General features: G+C 39.1%; 1 long non-coding RNA gene across 1 annotated transcript; it reads left to right on the top strand.

Moving 5' to 3' along the window:
• The first annotated feature begins 11,949 nt into the window (after positions 1–11,949).
• On the top strand, positions 11,950–24,801 carry LOC119699503. The gene is made up of 3 exons (XR_005256453.1): positions 11,950–12,074; positions 12,584–12,700; positions 24,717–24,801. It is a non-coding gene; the product is annotated as an uncharacterized LOC119699503 (long non-coding RNA).
• The last annotated feature ends 470 nt before the right edge of the window (positions 24,802–25,271 follow it).

The following is a 25,271-nucleotide window of genomic DNA, read 5'->3' as shown; positions in this document are numbered from 1 at the left end:
CAGGTGTGCAACTGAGTGTCCATCAGCAACTCAAATGGCAAATTTGCACCTAAGAAGGACCCATTCAGTTCAGTAAATCATTACCATATACCCACCCATTGCATACTAGGTTTAAAGGACTTGACACTCTGGAATAAGATAATGCACAGATTTTATACCTAGTCAAATTCCAAATGAGAGGTCATACCTATAGTACATGGCACCAGTTTTCAAAGGGAAAAATTTAGGCATCATTGAAACTTATGGCTGGAATGGTGCCATGAATCTTTGCAGTCTTGTTACCATTACTTGGTAATTACAAGTTTTCTGGACTTTCAATAATTTTATTAGTTAAACATCTACAAGAACTTGGCCTCTATTTTACTTTGAAAGTTTTTTTCTGTTATCTAGTTATAATTTCCTCTTTTCCAAACTGTCAGTTTATTCTTATCCTGCTTATGAAAGGCATAGAAAAAAATGTCATCATCTTGCTCATCCTAGGTCTTTTTGCATCACTTCTTGCACCACCAGTTCATGTCCCACTCTACTCAACAGCAATCTCCCCTTTTAAAATATCAGTTCTTTTTGAATTTTCAGAGAAGTCATGTTTTCTTAATCTTGTGGATTTTTGCTCATCTTTGTACTCTTTCCAGTATGTCTATATGTTTCTTTAAATGTGACAGTTAAACAGGGCAGAGTATTCCATCTGAGGGCTCCTTGGTACTGATGGAATAATAATGGAATTAGGATGGAATAATAATCTTTCTCTCAGAGGCAACACTTCTATTATTAAACTTCCAATGAGAGTTGTCTTTTTTGCAATAGTTTCAAAGAGCAATAGATAAATTTCATGCTCCTCTACAGCTCCAAGAGACATTTTCATCCTGATGCTTTCTGACCAGTCTGTGCAGTTGGATTTTTTTCTTTCTCAAGAATTTCTTTCTTCCAGAGTTTGTAGAGCACACCTTAATGATAAGGGAAAGAGGCTGGTTTATACAGAAAAATCTTTCCCACTGAGGTTTATTTAAGACAGTTTATATGCTGGAATTCGTAGAGAAAAATGTTTGATGAACTTTTGCAAGTTGTGTAGTTATCTTTCAAAATGGGTCACATTAAGTGTGGAATAACTCAATAATATAGAACTGAAAACTATGAATTTGTTGCATGTGATTTGCACGGTACCAGTCTGTTTATAGATCTGTCATCTATTTTTTGGGTGTTAGGCTATTTTGTGATGAGTCAGCCTTGGCTAACAGCCCAACACCCGCCCAGCTGCTCACTCCCATGTCACTGTCACCACCCACCTCACTGGGACAGAGTGGGGAGGAAATTGGATGAGAGAGCTCATGGGTTGAGAAAAAGACAGGGAGATTTCTTCCTAATTACTATCTCAGGAAATACTAAAAGTTGAGGTGGTGGGGGAGGAAAGAATAATTTATTGTCAGTTGCAATAGACTTTGGTGGTGAGGATCAAAAAGGCAAACACTAAACCCAAGACCTTTCCTCCTCCTCCTCCTCTACCAGACTCAACTTCATGCCAACAATCCAGCTTCATTTGCACCCTCCCCAGCAGCACAGGAAGGGTGGAAGATGGGTGATCAATGTGTTACAGGTTCTCTCTTCCACTCCTTTCCCTCATACTTTTTTCCCATTCCAGCATGAGTCCTTCACAATCGCTGCAGCTCTTCAGGATGAGCCTGCTCTGCAGAGCATGGGTTATCCATGGGCTGCAGAGAACCACTGCTCTGGAGCTTGGAGCCTCCTTCTTGGACCTTGGTACCTCCACTCTCTCACTGGATTCTGCCCCCTCCTCCTATCTCCCACTTGTGTTATTTACCCTCTCTGGAATGTGCTTCCTCAGCAGCAGCACTGATTCTCCAGAGGACCACCAGCTCCCCATGTGGGCTGACCTCTGGCACACTGAATCTGCTGGAGAGGTATTTGGAAGTGGCTGTGACAGGCACTGGGCAGCCCCTGGCCTCTCCCTGCAGCCTGCCTACCACCAAGACCCCGCCACATAAACCCAGCACGTCTCTTAATGTCCCTGTGACAATTGGGACACCCCTGTCTAGGGACATGTGGTTTTGATGTTATCCAACCCTTCCTACAGCAGCACCTCAACAGCTGTGCAAAGGCACCAGCCTTTCTCATAAAGCTCTGCCAAAATCAACGGAAGAAAGTAAGGAAAGCTTGAGGAAAGCTAGAAGAAAATAAACCCTTTGATTTCAGAAAAGGCAGCAAATATCAATAAATACAAACCCAATTCGATTTAGATTATTTTAAAAATCAGCTACAACAAGCATAACAATGCAGTGACATAATGGCCATTTCAAATCAGAGCAGAAGAGAGCTATATATTTACTGCAATGGCAATTTTATGGCCAGAATATCATCCACATTATCAGTCTGAGCAACATGTTACACAAATAATTTGTGTTGAAATTGTGAGAGTATCATTTGCAATAAAGTGGTCTAATCCACATACATTTTATTAGTAAGCATTTCTCTGGCCTTTTTATTTATTTCTGTTATAAAAACAAAGCATGTTTACTGATGTTATTGTGCTGATTTATAGTATCTTTAGAGAAAGAACCTTTTCAGTTTACAAAAATTATGTCGCTTTCATTTATTTTAAAATATAACTTCTCTGTGGTCATTAAGCGAATTATATTACTTGAGGTAAAGCGTATTCAAGGATCTACACATAAATTAAACCAGGTACATTACAAGCACTATTGTGATATTTATCACTGATGGAGCTTATGATTGCAGAACTATATAAAAATCTTTAGGGGTTACCTTAGCTTAATGGTGTTCTTCCCTTTCACTCACCATCCATTTCTTATTGCAAACATCTGCTTGGAAATAAAAAGGGTTTTATATTTCCCTGGGACATACTTGGCTCTAGTAGAACATTGCTCATTTTATTTAAGAAATACTTAAGTTTAATCAAGTTTTTAATTCCAGAAATATTACAGCCACTCATCTTGAATGACTTGCAACTCTAATCTATATATTTAAAAATGTCCTTAATGAAAAAGAATAACGTAATAGCTATTGTTGGATTATATAGCAGAAAATTAACTTCTTTGCTTTCTCTCTTGATTAGTGCTCTGGCATTTATTCAGGGGCTTGGCCTTGCTCATTTTAGCCTTGGTATAATAATAATAACAAATGAACTCTATTACTCTTACTGTTTGCTTACTTCTGTTCTAATGTTAGGTACTCTCCAGTTCATCTTGTAAATTACAGCTAATATAAGGGAGAAATATCTATATATGAATAAAAGAAAACAAGTTCCTTATAAACTTTATAAGAAACATTCTTTTTGAAATAAATCTAATGGTTTTGGGGAGAAGAAAATTATGTGTTTTGCACTCACACTGATGAATGCAAAATTATATACCGTATTTCACTTACTAATATGAACTAGTAAAATTCATGGCATGCTGTTTTACAGGCAGTAAAATACTTTTTCCAGATGTGGCTTCATAATTCTCCAAAGACTATCATAGTTATCATAAGATTTATGGGGGATAATTTATTAATCACATTTTTTTTAACTCTGGAAATCTGTTTAGTAAGATGAAAGGGAGCTTTAAAATTAGTCATTTTAACCAAATGTGGATGGCATTATGATATCAAGTTACTCCTTTTGTTCAAATTATTTTTAATGACTTTATTTGTTTTATAGCCTCCACAAGTCAGTACCAACTTGGTGGTAATGATATATCCGGCAAAACTCTAACATTTTGAAAACCAGCAAAAAAACTTTTCTAACACACTAAATTAACTTAACTGTGCTCTACTATTGTTACAGCTTATTTAGGGATATGTAAGCTACTTAAATTTATTTTTATAAGATTTTAAGGAGACAAAGCTTATAAAAACTATGCCTCATGACTCTAACCCAGCTTCCCTAATGAAAGTTTGTAAGTGGATCATATGCATAAAACACTGCAAAGGCTGAATGCTGATGTAAATTCTGTATTTTACAACCAAGATTTTACTGCTGAAGCAGTTTTATTAAATATGTAGTGAATATTCAATACATGATAGATCTGATCCTGGAAGCTATTTCATGCACAGTTGGCCTGATCCTCTGTGAAGCATGGCTGGGGTAAATAATTTTCTTAAACCTTGCACCTTTGGGCCATACCCAGGGCTCCAGTTTCATTGATTTCAGCACCAATTCCATGACAGATCAATTCCTTCATCAATCCCTCTAGCTGAACCATGTGAATGGTGGCAAATGCAGATAGTCTGTGTATGAGATTTGGGAATGACATCCCAGACCACAAGGGCTCCAATAGGCATCTGGTGCCCACTGGTTTGCTTCAGCCTCCTGCTAAGCTTCCAGTGGTTGAACCAAGACAGTTCTGGTCCCCAAAAGGCTCACAACTTCCAGTCCTGTCCATTGCTTAAGATAAGTTAGTGCTTTTTAAATTCCACTAGAAGTCTTGGCTTAGAGGAATGAGTTGAGCTTTAGCTCTCCATTTACTCTAACAGGATCTCAGATACTTGAATGCTTGTATCTGAGTTTCTAAGATCCATACTTCCTGACATCTAAAAGCACCTTAAATTCAATCCTGCAACGGGGGTCACCAAATCAAGAAGGAGACATGAAGGCAATTTGATGCCAAATTGGCATTTGTCTTATTGAGTGCGAGAGAAATAAAAAATAAAAGTTTGAAATAGATTTGGGTTACTGGCTGAAGTGTGAGAGAATACTGAAGAAGGAACTGGAAGAGATAGTAAGGGTTCATATCAGGCCCTGTTATGGGAAGGTATTCAGTACTTGGTATACAGATTTATAAACTGATATTCTAAAGCAGAAATGATGATAACTATTTTCCATCACATTTGACACAACCCAAGATTTAGCTTTGTCATGTGACCACTATGACACTTACCAATACCTTCACCAGTACTCAACAGACTTCATGAAAAAAAAGTGGAAATTAAGCATTTCCCTGCCTCTTAAAGATTTTCATACAGGCTTTAGAACTGCAAATATTTCACCTTCTGTTAAGCGCTGCCTAACAGTTATGCAACCCCTTAGCTCTATTTCTCATAAAATGGTTCTTATGATTTTAGGATCTGAGGATCAAACTGGTTAAATAATACTACACCTCGTGTATTGTGTATTGTGTATTGTAAAATGATGCCTGTTGTAAAGTCAGCCTTAATAACCTTCTGGTGCATAATTCATCTCCTTTTGATTTCCAAACATATGTATGAATGAGTAAAGGAAGATGATGTGGCATTCATCTGGAGCCGAGCCTACAAAATAAGTGGAGGCACTTTCCACCCCAGCACTGTTGATATCCTTGCTCAGCTGCATAGCATTAATTTGAAAATCTTGTCTGAGTAATATGAGTTGGTTTTGTATGTGATATTGCAGAGGCAAGATATCAAGATGAGTATTTCTGATTTAAACCTTGATTAAGATTCTACATCCTGCACAAACACAAGTAGATGCATGTACGTGTGCACTTGCATGCATAGATTTTGAGGTAACTAATCTAAACCTAAGAAAATTCAACCCTGTAGCTGATTTCTGTACCCCGATTTGGAGTAGAGACTCTATATGCTATTGCTGTGCTATAGCTCTAAAAATAATGAAGGTGTCTTGCCTAACTGTAGACTACATTACAGATGTTTACATCCAAGGTAGTCAATCATGTCTGTCTTTGTGTTCAACAGAGGAAAATAAACATTTTCTGGGAGTAATCCATCTGGACCATTTCCGATGTGTTTTAGAATGCGGATGAATTGTTCTGTGCAAAACTGTTCTGTTCTGTTTCTTTTTACTGATTACCTAGGGCCTGGAAAACCAGTTCAAACTTAGATGTCTACTTTGTAGATGTCTAAATTTAGGCAAATTAATCCCATACTCTGTGTTAAAATAATTTCCTACTGATTTGGAGTATTCCAGATGTTCACAATTTTACCATATCATGGTTTTATTCAGGCTTACAAAAGCAAATAATCCGCGTTAGGGGAACCCACCTTTTTAAATGAAGTGGCTTTTGTTCATGCTGTAGTTCTTTTTATTCTTATCCTTGCCAAAATAATTTCCTTTAGGAGAGTGAAGAAGTATAAATCATTTTTACAATTTTGGAAATTGGTTTATAGTATTTTAAAACATTTTTATGATTTTGGAAAATTCTGACCATTTTTTTTTCTCCCATTGCTAGAAAGACTGGTGTGATATCTGAAAAAATAAGACATCAACATGCTTATTTAATCTTTCATATGGTTTTATTTTTCATTTCCAACTGATTCAGAAAAAGCTGGAAGGCAGTTCACAGTCTCTAACAGCAAGTTCACACAAAGCTTTATATGCTCAGTGAAACTCTCCTCACTGTTGGTACAAAGAATATTGGAAAGATAACTTCTTGGAGTCATCTACAAAAAATAGGATTTTTTTATGTTTCTGACACTTAGCTAAACTTTTCCTTGACAAATAGTTGAGTAATGAAATTTACTGGTAGAAGAGAGATTGTATTACAAAAATATGTGTTTATCTTAAGAATGGGAGTATTTCACAGATGTTTCAAACCATGATTGGGCTCTAATAATTTAGGCCCCACAACTCTTTAGAAACATTAAATATCACTATTTTACTACTTATATATGGTTTCTATTTTATAGCTTCTTTTATGCTGCCCTGAGGGCTAGAAATTTTTTCAAGAGAATTCTGGCATATGCACATATTATACAACTCGTTGAGGGAAAAGAAACTACCAAAGATCACCAAATAACAATAAAAACAAAAAAATTTCAGTAAACGGGCAGTCCTCTGCCATTCTCTAAGAAACTATAAAAGCCTCACAGATCATTATGCCTTATTGAAGAAAGATGGTAAAGGAAATCCTGACTTTGACACTGCTGTTTAACAGGTTGGCCTTCAGTAGTCTGAAGAGCCCTCAGTTGCTTCACATAGAGTTCGTTTTCAGAGAAGGTCTTCAAGACTAATTTCACTCAACCTCAACACCTAAAAGCAAAAGCCTACTCTTTATTATGGAACTTTGTCCCTTCATGAAATAACAGAAAAAAATGGGCATTTCCAGAGTACGAACTCATCCACAGGTGAATTATGCTCCGAAAGTGCCTTTTTTTCTCTCTGTGCACCTAGGAAAATATTCCTAGAAAAACCTCGGAAATGTTTATGAATTTCACTGTCATTGATTTTTAGGCAGAATGGGTCAGGCTTATTAGATATGTTTGGGTTTTCTGTTGCAAAGTTTCACCCATATTTTTATTTACTTATTCCCTGTCAATCATGTTCATAATTTATTGGAACTGAATTGGTAGGGCTTCATTTTGCATTCAGAATTACAACTAACCTCCCCTTAATAAGAAATTACTATTATCTTGCTTTACATACAAGGGCAAGCATGATAATAGCTATAAGAAAAGCCTTTTACATAACACTAATCAGGTATTTAAGTTATTTGTCAGATGGCTGCCAAAAAGTAAATTGCCAAGAAGAACAGAGCTTGATGTAAAAAAGTTACACTATTAACAACCAAGGGACAATCATAAAGTCTAGCTCTCCCAGATGTGTACTATAACATATATAATAAAATCTGCACTGAACCTTAAACTATTCTCCTTGTTAACTGAAATGTGTAAATTATGAACTGGTTGGCTATTAAAGAAAACATCCATGGGTAAGACATCTTCTCTAACAAAAGAATGATTGTAGCCCATTTCAAATTATTTTGGAGCTATCCCAGATTGAAGAGAGCAATTCACAACTCTCAGCATAACATGACTGAGGAAGGCAGGCATTCTTTTAACAGCCATGTTGGAACATGATCAAGCAAATCCTGCATTATCTCAAAAATGCCTGACAAGGATACCTGAGAAAATCTTCTAGAATATCTGATTATAAAAATCCCAGAGCATCTACTCCCTTAACTGATCAACAGCTATATTTTTCACATTGCAGCTGTATCCAAAAACCACACAGAAATATTACAAGATATCATTAAATAGAATAAATAAGCCCTTGACCAGTGTCTCACTTAAGAAGCTTATCAGCAGAACAGAAGAGGACATCATGATAATTCCTTGCCTCCAAGATAATCTTCCTTTTCTGTAGGACCCTGCCAAGGTCTTACAACATTTTAACATTCCTAATCTCTATTCCAGGCAAGATCTGTACTTTATTTTCTCTTTTCATTCAAGGGCATAACACAAAATACCATTAAAAACATATCATACCAATCAGAAGAAAAAGCCAGGCATAGTCTAAAGTGCCTTTTTCCAGGACATCCTTTATAAGAATATGAACCCTATGAACTCCAAGATGGATACAGCAGGTTAATTGCAAAAAGATTTTGTGGACCAGAGTGTCCCTCTGGTTTTCATCCTTGTTTATTAGTACAGCACACAATAAATGAATGTTGCTCTTTTACTGTCAACAGCTTGCTGTCCTCAGCTTGAATGTGCCCATCTTTCAGCATTGACTGAAAAGATGACCAGTTCAAACTAGACATATACTCTGTAGGTAGCTGACCTCAGATGCAATAAATCACTTCCATTTATTTCAGAAAAGAAATTGGTCAGGAGTCATACAGAGTTTCAGTGGGACTAGTGAGACCTCTTTCCTCACACTCCCTTCTGCCAGCCCTCACTATTCTGTCTGTTGGGGGATCCTGCTCATAGCCTCCTCCTTGGTCTTGTTCCCATGCCAGGATCTGCTCTGGTTCAGGAAAAGCAAAGTGTAAGATGCAGGGCTTTCAGTACAGCATCTTCAGCCTCAAGCAAAAGCAGCTGCTAGAAAACTCCAGAGCTCAAGTCTGTGATTTTACCACTGTCACAGAACTTTCAGGTATCCTCCATGCCATCCAGATGATTCTTTAAAGGGAGAGGTAGAGAGTTTGGAGGAGAAGGACCCACCCCATCACACAGCAAGAAGGAGACATGGTGCCCATAGGGCCATTTATCTTATCCCTCTGACTGTTTCAGTGCCAGCAGAACAGCCCTGGAGCCTCATCTTCCCTGCTCCATGATGACACCAAACCCCTCTCTGGCACTTGCTGGAAGGACCCGCACCACTTCCAGCTCAGAAATGCATCTGTGGTGTGCAGGGAACCTCCAGGAAGGTGGGCAGCCCATTTGCAAATTTATATTTCATCTCTATTTTCCTAACTCACAGTATACCTTTTTAGGTTTTCATGTTCTATGAAGTGAACTTTCAGATTATTGCATTTATCTCGTTTCACACTGTTAATTAATTCAGATAGCATTTTTTTCCGTCTCCCTGAATGGAAAAAAAAGTAGCAACACCATGTAAATTCTACTGTCTCCATTGTCTTTTCTATATGCTCTTGGGAGGGGGAAGAATCACTGAATTTGTTAGATAAAACCAGAAAATCTAAACTAACCCTTTGTTGATACAAATGCCACCTCATGGTTTAAGACAGACAAATCAAGCTATGCACTGAGGGTTGTTTACATTCTGAAAAGTCACAGACAGGTACATGAAGTGATACCACATTTCATTTTTAATATTCAGATGGGAATTCAAAGGATTACTCAACAAATTATATACTCTGATTTCTTGCAATTGACAGATGAGTCAAAGTAATGTTGTACTTATTGCTTCTGATTTTACTGCTTGTAAAACTGATATGAAAGACTTAAACAGTAGGAGAGGACCATCTTTACTTAATTTCTACATTTTATTCAACCAAAGGGAACATTTTTTCCATTTTCTTGGAGTAGAATGCACAGTGTCTTTTGCAATAACTTTGCACACATGTTCATCATGGCTCATAATGGCAGGCGGTTTCTCATCTTTATACCATCTTTTAATCATAAATTTTCTATGAATCACGGAATGTTTTCACTTGAAAGATTCACAGGATCAACATCTGTTGTATAGAATGATACAGCTGAAGAAGACCTAATGCTGGCAGTTTAATGTTGCTTAAAGATCAGAGATTGCAGAGAAAGTCTCTATACACACTCTGAAGCCATTCATGTGTCTTCCACAGATTCTTTCCAATCTTGCTATCTATCCCATCTCACACCATCCAGGCAAACTTTCCTTTTGCTTCGCTTGTACTATTTAAATGAGGACAAGAAAAAATGTTTGCTACAAGAAAAGAATGAGTCACTGTGTTACATAACCAACAATAAAACCATTTTGCAAAAAAATGCTTTGTTATGGCTTATATACTACCTAAATGCATGAACTTGATATTAGTTATGGGCCAATAGACTCTTGTTAGGTATAAGGTTAAATATGCTCATTTGCAGGTTTATTTGCAAATATTTTCTTGCATTTTAAAAGGTGAAGTCAGATAAATTGTGGAAGAAAAAAAAAAGAAAGGTGATGGGTTTTCTTTAGTTTTCAGATTCGAGAAACAAAGGAGTAGAAATCATATATTACTTATTTAAGGTAATATAGGAAACCTATACCAGAAGCAGTAATTGATTTTTTTTTTTAATCTAGGAACCCTACCAGAAATTTATGTCTTGTCTCTTGTCTCTAAAATCAGCCCATCATCACGTTGTAGTTTTTCTGTTGAATCTTATCTGATAGTTTTGCCAATTCTTAGACTGTGGCTTGGGAGATTTCCAGGTTCTGATGTACAGTGTACATGTTTGTTTCTTTGTGTGTGGTGTTGGGTTTTTTTTTAATAAGAGATTCAAGAACAAATAAAAGCATAGAGTGACAGTGAAAGAAATCATTTTCTGCATCACATCTTCCAATTATGTGTAATCCCTTTTGCATGTCATGTTTTTTGCATCTGCAGATACACAGAATAGGTTTCAGCAATAGCATGTGTGCATTCAGAAAACTTCTAACTGTTTGGAGCACTATATAACCTATATTTTTTGTAGTCTACCATTTTTAAATAGCAAAAGACTTCAAAAAATCATCAAATGTTTACTACGTTAGACAAAGAGGATAAGGTACACATGCAGGTAACTATAACCTGCAGGTATAGAACAGATTTAATGATTGATATATAAACTTTTCAACTAGACACTTCTAAAAGCTTTTCTTATCCCACAGGATGATGCCGGACTGCTGATATTGCAGGATAAATTTGGTAAAAGACCACGTTCACATTAGACTCATTATGTAATACTGAGTTTGGGTGTTACAAAACTTGCAGGATAAGCACCAGGGCCACTCTTCCCTGGATCTAGCTGCTTCTCATTACCTGTAACCCAGGAATTTGACTCAGATGGTGTCCAGCCTGCCTCCACAGTCTAGTGATCTTCGGCAAGGGCAAGTCCCACTGGGACATGAAGAAGTCTGGATCCAAGGAAAGGCAGCTTAGCGCATCTGGAAGTTAATAGTAGGCAGCAAAGAGAATGCTGAAAGAGAAAAGGTATGATTGAAAAAATATGACTGAAGGGTGGGTTGTAGATGAAGGAGACTGGCAAAGTGGGGAGAAAAAGGAAGAGTTGTGCACAGACTAGTAGGAAAAGAAAGGGAAACTCTTTCATTATATTGAAAATTGTGAGTTTACCAGAAAAAAGGAAAGGGATGTCTTGATTGTGTTTTTGTAGAGTGGGTATACAGCCTATGTGATTCATAAGGATGGAAATCAGCTGCATGAAAATACTGCTGAATTAATCCTAATAGCTTTTTGTTGTCAAGCAAGCTATCTGTCCCCACTATTTCTGTGTTTGTCAGGCTGGCTTGGCTGACCTGAATCAGCTCAGAGACACTCCCAGTGAATCTCTGCACCCTTGGATCTGGTCCCACAGGAGAACCATTTCACCAGCCTCTGAAACCCAACCCTTCTTGCATGAAACACAGCTATTGTTTAACAGTTCTGAGCAACAAGTTGAGGGCAGGAAATGAAGAATAATGTCTCCACTTGAAACAGCTAATTATACTTGTGTTGATCTAGTGTTAAACTTTCCTGTTATCATTGGCCATACAGTCTTGTTTATCTTTCTTGTGCTGAGGTTTTCTAGTGGCTTCATCTTGTCTTGGGCTGCAGTCTGTGTTATGCAGAAATGTGAGAGAGACTTTTTCAAGACCAGCTGCACCCTGCATTTCTTCAAGCCCTGCTTGCCAGTATAGATGCACCTTGAGCACCAGATTGCTTTTGGTAAGGATGGACCACCACACAAGTAAGAATGCTAAGAAATTTAAATATCACTTTGGGTAAATATTATCAGCTAGCAATAAGATCTCTCCAAACAGGAGAGAACTGGAGACAATAATTTCAACAGTAATGTCCTCTGTTTTATTAAAGAATCTTCATAAGCACAGCACCTTATATCTTATATTTTCTTTTATCCTTCAAAAGTCCAAGACTCCAATTTTTTTTTTTCTTTAAGTCAAGAATTGATTTCTGAAATGAAATCTGAGCAGGTTGTCTGTGTTGTAAAATTAATTCATGTAGTCAGCACTAACACCTCTGTGGCTAGGTTAGCTCAGCCAGTGATAACAGAAAATTACAGCCTCATTATTGAGTCCTTCTTAGGGCTGCACTTATTCACAGTAAAAATCAGGCATTTTTTCCTGAAGCTGCTTAAGGTACTCATGATTTCACAACAAACTGAGGCTCTAGCCTCTTCCGTGGTTTCTACCCACAATTATCTTCTTTGTCTACAGAAAAGCTTTATCCAGTTGAGAGATCTGTCCCCATTTCACAATGATGCTGAAATACAAACCTGAGCTTCAGTTCCTTCACCAGCCAGCCCACGCTGCACACATCACCAGAATTCAGTGGTGAGTATGTGTTAAATGCAGAAGTTAGGTGTAATATCCAAGTCCACTCCATAATGAAGGCATAGCAGGTACATATGTAGCTTTAGGGTTCCAGCTATGATCAGCCATGTATCCAGTGTAGTCAGTGTACCCTCAGGTGCAGACTCACACAGAACCTCAGAAAAGCTCCTACAAACAGAAATGTTCAGGTATCAGGTTTCTAGGAGTTGTCCAAGAAATGTGTTTGGGTGGAAAACAGAACTATTCATTCAGGCTGACATTTGAAACCTTCATAATTTGGGATGAAGAGAATGCTTCATATTGTTTTAGTTTTGTGAAGCTGGATTTTCATGACAACTTTTATTATATTGTTCACATAGTGCTTTTCTTTGATAAAAGGAACATTTTTGAATGACAGTAAGTATATTCCCCTTCCCAGACTTTTAAGAGTAGCTGCAAGAGCGTACATCTGTTCCCACAATTTAGAAGAAACTTAGTGTCTTTTATTCTATTCTGCAGTGCAGAAGGAAAATTATGTATATTTTGCAGAACCTATATTTTTATATGACTCCTCTCAATATTGCTGTTTCTATCTTTTTTGACTGACTGGCATTGCACGGGTTTCTGGCTCTCTACAGCCCCTACCTTTATATAAGCATATTAAACAGAGGCAGTTCATGACCTTTAATTACTAGAACACCTCTTGGCACTGTTTTGATCCAAAGTAATACTCTTCCAGAGTATTACTTTGTGTCTGGACACAACTTTCAGGTCTTAGCTGACTCAAAAACCACCAGCCTGTTCAGAGGCAGTCAGGTGGTTTTGTAAGTTTGAAGAGTTCAGCTGGCTGATCATGAGGTCATTCGTGTCAACTGGTCACAGAGCCAGAGCAGAGCCATGGTCCATTTTATTTACTGGTACAAGTGCAGCCTCAGAGTACTATGCTGTGGCTACAACATGGTGTTAACAACTACTCAGTGTTTTCTGAATTCAGTTTCTATGTAAGGAACAGCTACTCTACTTTTTAGTTTCTACAGCAGGCCCAGCAGTTTCCATCCTTTGCATTAGCACAGTAGATAATATTTTTTAAAAGTCTGATTTGCCTTCTGTAGATAGGCATGCCACCAATTTGGATAGCTTCCATTTTGTTGAAGATGTAAGTAGCCAGGAAAACAAATGAAAAACAAAGGAAAGAGAATTTCATGCAGTGTGAATACATGACAGACGAATAACACAAGTACATCTCTCAGCCAATAGGAAAAAACAGAGACTGGCCAAAGGTTATGGCTTACAGGCATAAATTTATCCTTTGTGATGAAATGTAACTGGATCCTACCAGTCTCAACTTTAAAGTCTTCCTGAACCTGTAAGGTTACAGGTCTGAGCACATCTCCACCCCTACTTGGCACATCTCTTGATCTTCTGCATTTTTTAAAATGCAAAATATAAGAAAGAAACTAAAACAAACTATGACATGACAGGAATTTCAAACTTCTTAAAGAAACTCCACAGATATATATTCCATAGCGCAGTTAATGATTCTTCAAAAACACAGGGTACAGTACTCAATACTTCAATAATACAATCCTTTCACACATTTCTTCCTAAAAAGTATGTATGCAGCTAAACAATAGCCATGGCATCTATCTTAACAAAGAGGTCAGTATTTCTTCTTCAAGTTGCTGAAAAATTTGCTTTTTAAAACATTGTCATTTACAATCATCCTTTCTGAGTAAAATGTGAAAAAAATCAATGAAGATATAAAATTGGACAATGAACAGTCTGCAATGTTTCTAGGATTTTCTAGTGAAGTCTTTCTATTTCAATACTAATATTCATGTGAAAGGAGAGCTAACAAACTCCTTTGGTAAGGGTGATGAATGCTTATTTTCTTGAGTTAAACTGTCTGTAATTCCCATCAGTAAACACACAGAGCAGGTGAATCAGCCCTGCTACACAGTCTTCTCCCAGAGGACACTCCCTGAAATCAGTGAAACTACAGACAGACAAACACCTCTATTTACAGGGAATAAAAATATCAAGAGCTGCTCAAGATGCTGAAGAATTTTCTTACACAGCTATGTGGCAAGATTTGAATCTTGCCTAATATAGCTGTGTCAACAGTTGTTTCAGTAATTTAAAATTTTTACAGGATAGTGTAATTTTCTTTGGAGAACAAAGAGGTGTTTCAGTGGAACAACACATAATGAACCCTTCCTGACAATGAGGGCTGGAATGAGATTCAGATAAGTTAATGCAATGGTCTGAAAGTTCAAGTCTTAGGCAGGCTTAAGACTTATGCACAGTCTTCTTTTAGTCAGTGGAGAAAGAAGTGCAGGTCCCCCTAAAATGCAACTCCAAAGCCAGGTGTGACATAAATCATTTTGTCTCCACTGACAGTAAAGGGAGGGAAGGCAACTGGTTTTGTCTGAACTCTATAACTTTCAGACTTCAGAACATAGCAGCATGTCTTGAGTCCAAGTAAAGGTCCAGAAACTTATTTTCCTGCATTCAAAAATAGACTGAGTGAATGTATAGTGAGTGTACAAACAGCACAAACATCTGAAAACTTGTCTCTTTACTTCCTTTTAGTTACTACTATTAGGATGCCTTCAGTACACAATCATTTCTCCACCTGCAGGGAACTTCAGGTTTCAGAGGCTTTCTCAGAAATGTTCAGTTGTTTTTCAAGGGATAATCCAATTTTGAGTGGTAAAGCTGGAAAAGGTTAGATGAAAACACCATCATCTTCCTGGGGGATGGGATGGTTAGATGTAGAACTGGTTGTTTTTGTTATTCCCGGAGTCATTCCAGCAATATTCCTTTCCCTGTTAGAACAGTTTGCTGTCAGTCTGTATGGTCAGAATCCTCATGCAGCACAGCAGTTCTGTGCCACGGGAATGCAATGCTCAAGTGTGTGCTTTCACCACAGACTTTTTTTTAGTTTTCATGTTCTTAAAAATTAAAATAAAAAGTCAATTAAAGTCATAAAAGCTGATGGGGAAGCAGTTTTAAAGCTCCAAAGTCAAACATCTGAAATGTGGAAAAATTCAAATGAAGCATTCCCCATACCACATAAAATGGACCCTCCACAGTAGAAACTGATTTGTGCAATGCACAAAAAGGGTCTAAACAGAGGCACAGCCACCACTGTGAAGGGAGTGGTGAAGCAGCATTCCCTGAGCTTCACAAAAGCTGATGCTTTCATTCTACAGAACTTTCAAGGCAGTAGATTGTGCATATGCACCTCTCTGTGCAGTGCGAGCTCTGTTCTACATGGAGTCAACCCCCTCTGGTCCATGTCCTCTCTGATCGAGACCAAGCCCAGGGAGGGCTCTGTGCCTGTAAAAGACAAAGCTATAACAGGAGTTGTTTGACAACTTTAATTGCAGTGGGGGTGGCCTGTGACTTGGGGCTGGAAGCCAGTGCAGAGCTCTCAACAGCCTCCATGAGGCTTCTATTTGCTCTACAGTCATTAAACACCTGATCCTCAATGAAATGGTATTCATTGCATAGGACAAAGCTTTTAAGATTCTGACAAAATCTCCAAGTCTCATTCCTAAAAATTAGGGATATTTTGATTAAATTCCCTAAGGAAAGCTCTTTTCTATAGGCAATGTGGTGCACTTAAAATTTTCTATACCTATTTTAGTTTTAGGAATATATTCTCCCCTCTTATGATTCTTATTTTCTAATTAATTCATAGAGAGAATATAAATAATGCAAATACAACTTGTTCTTGAAATGAATGAGAGATGAGGCAAAAGCCAAAATGACTGAAATCCTCGCCTGAGACATCTCCATGCAGAAACCCCAACAAGTGTGAGTCATTAACTTTATTCATAGTGGCTTTTTTCAATTAGCCAGGAGCCTGTTACATGGCTTTGGTCAGCCCTATCCTGAGCGAGCTAAGAGTGCTTCTAGAGGAAAAAGACAGCCAAAAAGAAGAGGGCTCAGTTACCTCAGTACCTTTATTTCCTGACAGATAAGAAAAGCAGTAATTCCTGAAGTGTCCTCACTGGATTTACATCACTTCTGTCCTCCCAGGAGCCCTAGCAGCAGAGAGCTTTCTCTCGTGGGTCTCGTTTTCCCAGCACAAGATAAAACAAAGAATTTTTTTATTGCTAATCCCTCTCTGTATAAAGCGTGTGTAAAAGATGCTTTTCAAAACAGTACTTATTTTCAAGTTAATTTTTGAGGACAACACATCAGTCGTACACCAAAACTTCGTGCATCTAAAGACTTCATGCAAATGTTTTTTCTGAGTAATGTCAGGACCTAAGCTATTTTCATCAATATAGAAATATTTATGTTTTAATTCCCTGGCCACTACAAAAGCCTTTCTAATTCATGATCAAGATATTTAAAAGAACATAATTTTGTTCTGAAAGCCCTTGATCTGAGATTCTATTATATTGTCTATACCTTTACAGAATTTTGAGGGTTTATATGTTTATCAAGGACATTTTTAGCAGACACCTAGGATTTTAGGGATTCCTGATATGCATGATATAAGAACTTTTTCTAAGGTTATGCAAGTTACTTTTGGAAGAGGATCAAAACGTAGCCCAAAGCTCCCTACCTCCTTACTTACAGAGCTCCTGTTATTGTATTTAGGTTTGGATAAACTTTCCTCTGGAAGGTGATTGCTCACAGCAGTTAATTTTAAACTTGCAGGCTTAGATCTGGCTCTGTGTGTGTGAACAGGCTGTCATCATGCATTCCAGGTTACTCTTAGAAATGAATGTGTCTTTCCTCAACATTTCTCACTGCTGGGGCATCAGACATTCCTTCTGCTCTGCATTAATCCAATTACTAAACACCTGCAGACATGCAATAACAGTTTTTGTGCCAAGTCCCTTAGAAATGGTTTTATAGGAGAATGTAATCTGCTGTCCTGCTATCAGGAGTCACATTACACACCTGCCAAGTCCTGAGCTGAAAAATAACAATCAGCATTCTAATTCAACACAAGAATGTTTCAGGGCACATTAAAGAGACAAAATGACATTCTTCTTAATTTTACTGCCATGGAGTCCATTAAACATTTTGAACTTGCAGTTAATTTTATTAAAAGCCAATTTCAGTACTAAAATATTTACAGTACAGCATGATAAAAACGGACTTCTTATGGCAACTTAGGCAAGTTCCAAAAGATCCATTAAAGAGAGAACTGTTTCAAGCACATATATAGTGTCATTCCAATTCTGTTCTTAGGGATTTATCTGATAATCACCAAAATGCACTTCAAAGTGGAATTTTAAACTATGAAATAATTTGTTTTTCTTGTGCTTTTTTTAAACTTTTCAGCAAAGATGTGTGCTGTTTGTGTCTCTGTTTTTAAAATGGTTGTGCTCCTCAGAGCTGAAACAAAACCTGGTTTAAGAAGGGAAGACTTTTCAAGGCACAAGATTTTGCTGGATGACAAAGAATAATATAGTAGAATGGAAGAGAGATTTGGAGCATAAGTCAACTGGTGACTGCACCACAAGTTTTTGTACAGCCTTGGGTAGGTCATTTCAGCCTTTTGTGGCACAGCATACAATGTAAAATGCACATTGATGAATCACAGGAATGTTAGTATCAATAGTAAAAAAAAAATTAAGGCATTCCTAGAAAGACTCTTTGTGAGTCCTAAGTTTCCTACATGAAATTGTGTCCTTTACTAAGCTGAACAGCTCATCTTTGCATCTGCAAATCTATTTATATACACCCAAACATCATCTTATTTCATCATGGCCCATTAGCCTGAATTACAAACATAGGAATTAACAGGTCATTTAAAGAAATGCAACAATACCAAGCATACGTTTGAATGAAATCCTCTAGAATAATCTGTAACCTTGTTACCCCTGTTTACCTTGGCAAGGAGCATGCAGTGATAGCATGCACTCTGTTCAGGAAGAGAAATTGGATTTGACCGGAGTCACCTGCAGTTTATAGCACTGCAGTCACTGCTGAGGGCTGTACATGGTGTCCTGAGGGGGCTTTTGCACAGCTGTAGGCAAGACAGCAAGAGAGCTCTGGCCAACAAAGAGCATTCCGAGGCTACAGCCCTGTGTACTAACCCCTTCCAGCTAACTTCACATTCCCCCATCCCATATGTAACCTTCAGCCCCCCACTTGAAGCAGGCAGTCTGACGGTAATAATAGTAGTCACAAGAAAAGGTAACCTCTGTCATACTAATAATTTCTGAAAACTTAAATGCCCATGATGTGATTTTAATTAAAATGCACACTGCCTGGCTTGTCTGTTTCCAGGAGAAGGTTTCTCCTGCAGGAAGATGGTGACCTGTTGTACCTATTTGCCTCCCACACTCCGGGGTCAGTCCCATCATTACACAGCCTGATTTGTAGAGAGCACATATAGCAGTACATAAACATGGAGATGAATCTGTTTTGCTTTAAGTTTGGTTTTGCCCAGTAACCTTTGCATGAACAGAATTAAGGAGATTTTTTTTTTTTTTTTTTTTTTTTTTTACTTTGGAAGCTCCTATTGGTGTTACAATTTTTCACAGTCTCTGGTATAATTTCTAGCAAGAGGAAGGTATTTGGATTGGTTATCTCACAGACCCATTATTATAGTTTTTTTCATAACTAACACATAGGAATGGTGAGATAGAGATTTACAAGCAGGACAAACCTCTTACATCAGTGTGTGCCATGCAGAGAGGCATGTACAGAGTTTTGTCTCTATAATTGTCTATTTCTGCCTCCACCCATCACAGCGTATCTGGTTGTAGGATTCAGTATTTCTTCATTAAGATAATTGCAGGATTTTACATAGCATTTCGGAGATTTGTTTTGTTTTGTTTTACAAAAGTGAGTCCAGATTTTCATGTCCTTTTGGGGGGAGTTGGATGGGGCATCACCAACACCTATGTTTTTTCACGAGCAAAGCTGAGAGAAGAATTGAAGCTTTTAAAGTCAATCTTAAATGCATTGGAGAAGGACTGCAGAAGCTAGAAAACTCATACCATTTTTTCTTCTACCTACACAAAAAACGTGTATTTTTCCTTCCACAAAAATGTATAGCAAACTCTTTCCCAAGACAGCGCAGGTAAAATTCTCATAAATTATTATGGTCATGATCTAATGGCAATTCTAAGGTGCTAAGAGGGAAAGCTTAATATCACAATTTACTATGCAAGTATCTTCTTCTCCAAAGTAAAGAACAGCTTTGCCTCAGCCTTTCCAAACCCTTCTCTGCTGTCCCACTCCAGGGACTGCTATTCCCTGCCCTGTGGCACTGCAATATCACCAGCTACTTTGCACACGCAGAAGCTCTATTTGCAGAGAAACTGCAAAATATCACTCTGCATGTTCCAAGTAGTATGCATTTAAAATAGTCTAAATATTGCATTTGCATGAGTAATTCCTATGTTATGGACTCTCAGAGATCCACATAACTTTCCTTATTTAGATTCTGTTTTCCCAGAGGCAATGCCCAGTCCCCTTTACACAGAAGTCAATGAGAGTCTTGATACTTACTTCAGCAGGAGGAAGGTCCATATTACTGGGAGTCCTAGGCTGCCTAAAAATGACACAATTTTTTGGACAGAGGAAGGCCCCAAAGGCTCCATATGTTGCTCTGATACTGGGCTGACTTATTTGAGGGGAAGGTCAGCCCATTGTGCAAAGGGTCAGGGAGTGAATAACACATTTGCTGCATGCCTGGGAGAGGAAGCTTGAAGCTGGGAAGCAGGTCAGGCTTTTTAATTCCCATCAGGCCCAGCATCCTTCAGGAGTTATTCCAGCTCAGAGTCTGTACAACTTCAGCATGTGTTTTCAGATTTGTCTCTTTTTATCCAAAAGCAAAAAAAATCTCAAGGCTTTGGAGGATTAAAATGCAGGCCTTGATTACAGATCAAAACAGGAGTCTTCTCTATACTGATGCTGTGCTTGAAAAGACAATGACAGATGTGAGCCGAAGAAAAAAATATATCCTCCTCTGCCTATTTTCTACAACACTATGTGAAATGATTATTCACAAAAGGTGTATCAAAGACCTTCATTCCCAGATTTTTTCAATCTTTTTTTTTTTTAATGTGTGAATCAGCAGATGTAAAGGAAGACATGAATTTTACACCAGTGGACTCCTTTTCCCTAGGAAACCATTCCCTTTCTATGATGGTCAGTCAAAACCTTCCCTCTTGATAGATAGTAACTTTCACAGCTGTGCAGTCCAAATGGCACAAAAGCTTCCCTGACATAAATTTAGATACTATTATTATGCATTGAAGAGAAAACATACAGGAAAAACAATCAATTTTCTGCCAGTCTTAAGTTGTTTTTTTGCTTGAGTATCATTTGATTCTTTAAAAATTGTCTATTGGTTCTAAAATCAAGGTCAAAATAAGTATAAGATGAACTTTTCACATTTCAGCAGACAAAAGTCAGTAGTTTAATACTTTGCACAATAACAAACAATAGGAAACAAAAAATAAGTACTTTGGCTACCTGCATGTTTTTTTGCTTTGATTAGTCTTGAGTTCAGGCAGGATGAAGAATATTTAAAGCTTCTGACTGATTTTACTAAAATGAGACTAAATCACACAGGACAAAGACCACCAAAGGGACAAATATTGCCAAATAAAATGATTATTTATTTGAAGCAATGTCCAGATGCCAGTGTTATCATCTCATGGAAGGAATACATGTTATATGTTGAAGGAACTGATCAGAGAGAGCAGCAGAAAGCTGTCCTCATAAGAGCTAGCCACAACTACAACAAATTATCAAAATCCACTCACAGAGCTAGGAGATGCTTGCAATCTCCTAAATTTATCCTCTTGTCTTGAACTCCTCCACTTAGCACAGCACATCCATGTATCACATCTAAACTATTAGGGAGCCAGTTGCTAGCAATCATCTTCAGCCCTTCAGTCCACCAAGATCCTGTCCTCTCCTTTTCTACTCTTTAAGAGATAGGATTATGAATGCCAAAAGAATTAATCACCAGTTTAATTCTGCACACTGAACAAAATTAAGAATGCTTTGAAGAGAATAGACTTAAAATCAAGAATATGGAGTGTATAAAAGACACAAAAATAGATGCTCTGACACACTCTTGAATGAATATCCTAGGGTCATGTATCAACATTTTAATGTTTTATCATCTAGATTTCACCTTTGCTGTAAGCCCACTGTCCATGTTAATATCTAACTCTTCACTTGTTCAACAAAAACTTTGTCACTGTATTTGGCTGAGGTAAAAATTGCTGAAAGGCATAAAGCTACTTTAACATCTCGAAAACCTGCAACATCTTTGCTCAAATTATTACTGAAAGAATCAACTTCCTATGAGACACAGATATGACAGTCACATCTCTCACTCAGTGAACTGGAGAAACAATAGCAAACCTGCAAGGATAAAGCTGTCTTTAACACCAGCATTGAAAGGAAGTTTCAGCAATACCCATGGTTCAATATACTACCCGTCCACCCAAGGATTAAGCGAAACAGCAACACTTTAGAAAATGCTGGAATGCTTTAGAAGATTTCAGAAGCATTACCCAGAGTTCAAGAACTGGAACAGATCAGAAAAATACAATTTACATGACATTTTTGAGAGTATTTATAAAGCTTTACTTGATCATCACAAGCCTGATCTCTCTAGACACGTCCTTTACAGGGAGAGAAGCAAGGTGTGTTTCCCTGGGGAGCCTTTGGGAGTGACCCTATCAGACTGAGGGAACCTTTGTGAATAACCCATTTCAATGCAAAATAAGCACCCTGTTTGGATTACTTATCCCCATCCTCAGGCCAGCTCTGACCATAAATCTGAATGCAATGCAGAGTGCAGGTCACGAGCAGCCCCTCCCTCTTGGCTGGAGCCCAGTGGCTCCGTGTGAAAAGTTGGTTTAAGTGCTTTGCTGGAGCAGAGCCACGCTGCTCTGCACCTCCCCGGATGCAGCCCGGGAAGGGCATGTGCATATCTGTGTACAGGAACTTCTCCAAGGTCATCAAGGAGTTAAAATCAGACAGTACATCTACCACAGCCCTTTGAGCTGGGATCCAGTCAAATTTTACAAGGTAAACAGGATCAAGAGGGGTCATACAAGAAGCAGTGACATACAGAGATCCCCTGAGGCTGCAGGGAGTGATTTTAATAATGTGAGAGGTGGCACTTTTTCTCAGTGTGCTAATACTAAACACAAATCAGACTCCCCAACCAACTGTGACCAGAAAAGAATGCACAAACTCTTAGGAAACAGGAAAGAAAGCAGAGAAATATGTTCATTTTAAAGTCCTGGCAGGAGACTCTTATAGCCCTCTTACAGTTAACTGCTATAGATAGCCAAAACAGTGAATATTTGCAATGACAGGTTAAAAGTAAGTGGATACTATCCATTTTCTCAAACAGAAGAAAATGAGGATAATTTCAAATTTCTTTTTGACTTTTCCCCAAATTATGTTTCTAAATAACTGTTGAGGCCTTACCTTGAATACTGTGTGCAGTTTTGGGTGCTACAATTTATGAAAGATATTGAACTATTGCAGAGTGTCCAAGGGAGGCAACAAAGATGGTGAAGGGCCTGGAGGAGTGACTGAGATCACTTGGTCTGTTCAGCCTGGAGGAGCCTGAGGGCAGACCTCACTGCAGTGACAGTTTCCTTGGAGGGGAAGAGGAGGGGCAGACACTCATCTCTGTCACTACCAGGGACAGGATCCAAGGGAATGGCCTCAGATCAGAGGAGGTTTGGGTTGGTATCAGAAAAAGGTTTTTCACTCAGAAGGTGGTTGGGCACTTGAACAGCCTCCCCAGGGCAGTGAGCACAGCATCAAGACTGAGAGATCTCAAGAAGTGTTTGGACAGCGATGCCAGGCCCATGGTGTGACTCTTTGGGATGGTGCTGTGCAGAGCAGCAGCTGGACTCAGTGATCCTGATGGGTCCCTTCCAACTTAGCATATTCTGTGATTCTGTGAACAAAAACAACAAAATTTTAAAAACTACATTTTAATTGGAAATTAAACATGAAAAATATCCTCAAGCACTCATCTATCACAAGGAAGGCCATCTCAACTCTGGTAATTGTCAAATAGTTTCAGATATATAAACAGTTTTCTCACCTTTCGGTCCCCAATAATATGCATAGAGTATAATTCTATATAGAATATAATTGTATTTTGGGGGGGGGGGTTCAATAGCAGATGATGTTTGGGGGTTTTGTTTTAGTTTTCTTTTTGCTTTTTTCTTTTAATTCTGAAGTGGAAATATTTCACTGCATACAAGTAGAAGTCTCACATATGGTTGTTAGGCTGCAAGGTGTTTGGGGGACACCACTAATTTAAAAACAATAATGTATTGCACATTATGCAATACAATACAGCCCAATCACAAAGTTGAAAATAATTTATTCATCCTCACAGGAGCCAATATTTTCAGCCATTTATATTTAATTGTTAGGTAAGTCAAGACAGGCAGGTTCAGGCAGGCAGGTACAAGGCTCAGACCCCAAGGTTTACTGCTCCCTGCTGACCTATTGTGAGTTTTTGCTGAAGCAGAAAGGCTGCAGGCTTCCTGCCTCAAGCCTTTACCATCAGCAGGATGCTGAGCACCCAAGTAAGACATGCTCCCTTGAGTGACCTTATTGCAGCCTTTCAGTCCCCAAAGGGGGCCTACAAGAAGTTTGGACGGGAGCTGTTTACAAGGGTATGCAGTGACATAACACAGGAGGATGGTTTCAAACTGAAACTAGGTTTAGGTCAGATTTTAGGAATAAATTCTTTCCAGGGAAGGTGGTGAGGCTCTGGCACAGGTTTCCCAGAGAAGCTGTGGATGCCCGTTCCCTGGCAGTGCTCAAGGACAGATTGGGGTTTTGAGCAACCTGGTCTAGTGGAAGGTTCCTGCCCATAACATGGGGATTGGAACTAGATGATCTTTCATGTCCCTTCTAACCCAAATTTTCTATTATTCTACTATTGTCTGAAACCTCCACTCAAACCTAACTTCCCAGGAAACAGCATCTAGGAAACAGAACAGCCTTTCAGGGGAAATTGCAGCAAGAAGATCTATGATATTTCTCTTGACAGCTTTTCAAACAACGCCCTTCAGCCCTCAGAGCAGGGAGAACAGCGCAGCGCTCCCAGCCCGGCTCGCTCAGCTCGGCCCAGTTCGGCTCGGCCCGCCCGGCTCGGCTCGGCCCGCCCGGCTCGGCTCGGCTCGGCTCGGCCCGGCCCGGCTCGGCTCGGCCCGGCCCGGCCCGGCCCGGCTCGGTTCGGCTCGGTTCGGCTCGGCCCGGCTCGGCCCGGCCGGCTCGGCCCGCCCGGCTCGGCTCGGCTCGGCTCGGCTCGGCTCGGCTCGGCTCGGCTCGGCTCGGCTCGGCTCGGCTCGGCTCGGCCCGCCCGGCTCGGCTCGGCTCGGCTCGGCTCGGCTCGGCTCGGCTCGGCTCGGCTCGGCTCGGCTCGGCTCGGCTCGGCTCGGCTCGGCTCGGCTCGGCTCGGCTCGCAGCATCTTCCAGCGCCACCTGGTGATCCCAGCACCTCCTCCTTGTCTCAAGGCACGCATGAACATTTCCCGGCTGCTTTTCTCCATCGGCGTGATGGAACTGAGTGCAGACTGAAATAGAGCGAGTTCTGTTCCTGCAG

Source organism: Motacilla alba, chromosome 3 (genome assembly GCF_015832195.1).
Source record: "Motacilla alba alba isolate MOTALB_02 chromosome 3, Motacilla_alba_V1.0_pri, whole genome shotgun sequence".
Taxonomy (NCBI): Eukaryota; Metazoa; Chordata; class Aves; order Passeriformes; family Motacillidae; genus Motacilla; species Motacilla alba.
Note: the sequence above shows the minus strand (reverse complement) of the source record. Positions and strands in the feature narration are given on the sequence as shown.